This window comes from Dunckerocampus dactyliophorus, unplaced genomic scaffold (assembly GCF_027744805.1).
Source record: "Dunckerocampus dactyliophorus isolate RoL2022-P2 unplaced genomic scaffold, RoL_Ddac_1.1 HiC_scaffold_25, whole genome shotgun sequence".
Lineage (NCBI taxonomy): Eukaryota > Metazoa > Chordata > Actinopteri > Syngnathiformes > Syngnathidae > Dunckerocampus > Dunckerocampus dactyliophorus.
In genome coordinates, this window is record NW_026559861.1 from 195,001 (window position 1) to 200,000 (window position 5,000).

A 5,000-nucleotide genomic window follows, 5' to 3' on the forward strand; every position below is an offset into this window, starting at 1 on the left:
TGTGTCCCTGGATGAAATGAGAAAAAAGGTGAAAAAATGGCAAAGTGTCAAGGGAGAAATTCAGAAACCCATGCCTAGGGTCCTGGAGCCCAGGGGCCGCGGGAAAGTCTGTGGAGAGCCGCTGTGTCCCTGGATGAAATGAGAAAAAAGGTGAAAAAATGGCAAAGTGTCAAGGGAGCTAGGCAGAAACCCATGCCGAGCTGCCTGGAGCCCAGGGGCGGCTGTAAAGTCTGTGGAGTGCCGCTGTGTCCCTGGATGAAATGAGAAAAAAGGTGAAAAAATGGCAAAGTGTCAAGGGAGAAATTCAGAAACCCAGGCCGAGCTGCCTGGAGCCCAGGGGCGGCTGCAAAGTCTGTGGAGAGCCGCTGTGTCCCTGGATGAAATGAGAAAAAAGGTGAAAAAATGGCAAAGTGTCAAGGGAGAAATTCAGAAACTCAGGCCGAGCTGCCTGGAGCCCAGGGGCGGCTGCAAAGTCTGTGGAGAGCCGCTGTGTCCCTGGATGAAATGAGAAAAAAGGTGAAAAAATGGCAAAGTGTCAAGGGAGAAATTCAGAAACCCAGGCCGAGCTGCCTGGAGCCCAGGGGCCGCGGGAAAGTCTGTGGAGAGCCGCTGTGTCCCTGGATGAAATGAGAAAAAAGGTGAAAAAATGGCAAAGTGTCAAGGGAGAAATTCAGAAACCCATGCCTAGGGTCCTGGAGCCCAGGGGCGGTTCTAAAGTCTGTGAGAGCCGCTGTGTCCCTGGATGAATTGAGAAAAAGGGTGAAAAAATGGCAAAGTGTCAAGGGAGCTAGGCAGAAACCCATGCCTAGGGTCCTGGAGCCCAGGGGCCGCGGGAAAGTCTGTGGAGTGCCGCTGTGTCCCTGGATGAAATGAGAAAAAGGGTGGAAAAATGGCAAAGTGTCAAGGGAGAAATTCAGAAACCCAGGCCGAGCTGCCTGGAGCCCAGGGGCGGCTGCAAAGTCTGTGGAGAGCCGCTGTGTCCCTGGATGAAATGAGAAAAAAGGTGAAAAAATGGCAAAGTGTCAACGGAGCGAGGCGGGATCTAAGGCCGAGCTGCCTGGAGCCCAGGGGCGGCTGTAAAGTCTGTGGAGTGCCGCTGTGTCCCTGGATGAAATGAGAAAAAGGGTGAAAAAATGGCAAAGTGTCAAGGGAGAAATTCAGAAACTCAGGCCGAGCTGCCTGGAGCCCAGGGGCGGCTGCAAAGTCTGTGGAGTGCCGCTGTGTCCCTGGATGAAATGAGAAAAAGGGTGGAAAAATGGCAAAGTGTCAAGGGAGAAATTCAGAAACCCAGGCCGAGCTGCCTGGAGCCCGGGGGCGGCTGCAAAGTCTGTGGAGAGCCGCTGTGTCCCTGGATGAAATGAGAAAAAAAGGTGAAAAAATGGCAAAGTGTCAAGGGAGAAATTCAGAAACCCAGGCCGAGCTGCCTGGAGCCTCAAAGCGGATAGAAATAGCGTGGAGAGCCGCTGTTAAGCCAGACGCCCTCTGGCGGACACAGGCAGGAGTTGCAGTAAATGCATTGAAGTCAATGGGCGAGAGTACCCAATGCGCCAAAAAAGTGCTGAAAATATGACAAAGTGTCAAATGAATGGGAGTCAATGGGCGAGAGTACCCAATGCACCAAAAAAGTGCTGAAAATATGACAAAGTGTCAAATGAATGGGAGTCAATGGGCGAGAGTACCCAATGCGCCAAAAAAGTGCTGAAAATATGACAAAGTGTCAAATGAATGGGAGTCAATGGGCGAGAGTACCCAATGCACAAAAAAAGTGCTGAAAAAGTCCACACGAGCCTAGTCAGAAATGCAGGCCGAGGCGGCTGGAGCCCCAAAGCGGCTATAAAAAGCGTGGAGAGCCGCTGTCGCCCCGGAGAAACGGAGAAAAAGTGCTGAAAAAAGGCCCACGTCCTAACGGACCGAGGCGGAAGTGCAGGCGAGGCGGCAGGAGTCTGAAAACCGCTATAAAAAGCGTGGAGAGCCGCTGTCGCCCCGGAGAAACGGAGAAAAAGTGCTGAAAAAAGGCCTAAATCCTAACGGACCTAGGCGGAAGTGCAGGCGAGGCGGCAGGAGTCTGAAAACGGCTATAAAATGCGTGGAGAGCCGCTGTCGCCCCGGAGAAACGGAGAAAAAGTGCTGAAAAAAGGCCTAAATCCTAACGGACCGAGGCGGAAGTGCAGGCGAGGCGGCAGGAGTCTGAAAACGGCTATAAAATGCGTGGAGAGCCGCTGTCGCCCCGGAGGAACGGAGAAAAAGTGCTGAAAAAAGGCCTAAATCCTAACGGACCGAGGCGGAAGTGCAGGCGAGGCGGCAGGAGTCTGAAAACGGCTATAAAATGCGTGGAGAGCCGCTGTCGCCCCGGAGGAACGGAGAAAAAGTGCTGAAAAAAGGCCTAAATCCTAACGGACCGAGGCGGAAGTGCAGGCGAGGCGGCAGGAGTCTGAAAGCGGCTATAAAACGCGTGGAGAGCCGCTCGGATGATTTTTCAAAGTGTCAAATGAATGGGAGTGAATGGGGCAGAGTACCCAATGTGTAAAAAAAGTGCTGAAAAAACGACAAAGTCCACACGAGCCTAGTCAGAAATGCAGTCCGAGGCGGCTGGAGCCCCAAAGCGGCTATAAAACGCGTGGAGAGCCGCTCGGATGATTTTTCAAAGTGTCAAATGAATGGGAGTGAATGGGGCAGAGTACCCAATGTGTAAAAAAAGTGCTGAAAAAACGACAAAGTCCACACGAGCCTAGTCAGAAATGAAGGCCGAGGCGGCTGGAGCCCCAAAGCGGCTATAAAATGCGTGGAGAGCCGCTCGGATGATTTTTCTAAGTGTGAAATGAATGGGAGTGAATGGGGCGGAGTACCCAATGCGCGAAAAAAGTGCTGAAAAAACGACAAAGTGTCAAATGAATGGGAGTGAATGGGCGGAGTACCCAATGCGTGAAAAAAGGTCTGGAAAAACGACAAAGTGTCAAATGAATGGGAGTGAATGGGCGGAGTACCCAATGCGCGAAAAAAGTGCTGAAAAAATGACAAAGTGTCAAATGAATGGGAGTCAATGAGTGTTTTGGTCGACCAGGAAAAAACGCGTTTACGGGAGAGGGTAAATCAGCCGAGAGGGGGGGGGGGGGTATACTTTACCCTCTCCCGTAAATGCCATTTTTCCTGGTTGACCAAAACACCTCCAGCACGATTTCGGAAACCCAGTTTTTAGAAACACTGACCTCCAGGGGAAGTACCGAGAAAAGCACACTTTTGAATCCGCTTTTGACGCACTGAAACACGGACGTGAGCTGGGGCTGTGCCGCTCTTGGAAAACCCCTGGAGGTTATTTTCTAAAACGGGTTTCCGCGTCCCCCTGGGCGCCCGTGTTGGGCCGCGCAAGGCGGTCCGGGCTGCCCACCCCATCTGAGTGCCCCGTTGGGCCGCGTGCATGGCAGGCATCCAAGGAAGGCTGATGAGCAGCGGTGATGATGATGATGAGACACCAGCTGCAATTTTGACAAAGTGTCACCTCTCAAGCATTTCCAAGCGTGACACAAACAAAAGGGAACGGGAACTTTGATATGAGTGACTTGTGCTTCTTTTTCTCCAAGTGTCACTCCACAGCTGGCACCCAGGCTGTGTGACGCAGGTGTCCGACGAGGAGCGCCCGCGATGGGCCGCGTCAGGCGGCCCGGGCCGCGCTATCACCTCCGGATGACAACATCCAAAGGAGCACGTTGGTGCTTGCTGGGAGTTTGCGCACGCGATAGGCGACGCCTGGCGGCCCTGGCCGCGCCTCGCCAGCGGGTAATGACGACCGCGAGCGCCATGCTGCGCCGATGGAGCTGTCCGAGGAGCGAGAGCGCCCGCCATGGGCGGCATCCGGCGGCCCCTGGCCGTGCTTCGTCTGCGGGTCGCTCTCCACCTCCGGGTGGCCAATCCGAGGTGTCCGCAAAGTGTGTGCGCTCGCCATGGGCGGCATCCGGCGGCCTCTGGCCGTGCTTCGTCTGCGGGTGCACACTCGGAGCGAGGCTCCTGCTCGCTCCGGCGCGGTAGCTTTGTCCGCGCTCCACCTCCGGGTGGCGAATCCCAAAAAGCAGCACTTTGGTGCTACGAAGGTGTCAGAAGAGTGTGTGCGCCCGCCATGGGCGGCATCCGGCGGCCTCTGGCCGTGCTTCGTCTGCGGGTGCACACTAGGCGCGGTGGCTTTGTCCGCGCTCCACCTCCGGGTGGCGAATCCCAAAAAGCAGCACTTGGGTGCTTCGTAGGTGTCAGAAAAGTGTGTGCGCCCGCCATGGGCGGCATCCGGCGGCCTCTGGCCGTGCTTCGTCTGCGGGCGCACACTCGGAGCGAGGCTGCTGCTCGCTCCGGCGCGGTGGCTGGGTCCGCGCTCCACCTCCGGGTGGCGGAAGGAATCGAAAAGGAGCACTTTGCTGCTTCGCAGGTGTCAGAGGAGTGGGAGCGCCCGCCATGGGCGGCATCCGGCGGCCCCTGGCCGTGCTTCGTCTGCGGGTCGCTCTCCACCTCCGGGTGGCCCACTCCAAAGAAAATAAAAAAGGAGCCCAGCTCGCTGGAAGGCAAGCTGAGGCTCCGGCGCGGGTAAGAGGGGCCCGCGCCTCACCTCCGGGTGTCCGACAAAGAGGAGCCGAGTGTGCTCATTGGAGGCCAGTGGGACCTCCGGCGCGGTAGCAGGGCCCGCGCTTCACCTCCGGGTGTCCGACAGAGAGGAGCCGAGTGCTCACTGGAGGCGAGTGACACCTCCGGCGCGGCCACCCGGGGGGCCATTGCCCCCCACCCGGCCGCGCTCGCACGCACCCCAACCCCCTGAGCCCCCACTGACCTAGCGGTAAACCAGACCCGCCTTTGGAGGGCCCCCGCCGGCCGGCCGTGGTGCCGGTGTTCGGGCGGACGGCTCCTCCAGCCTGCGGGTTGGCCTCAATGGGCAAGTGCACATGGCACCCGTGAAGCCGATGATTGCCGAGGCAGCGGTTCGCCGTCCCCTCGTCACACGCGTGTCGCACTCTGCCCGACCT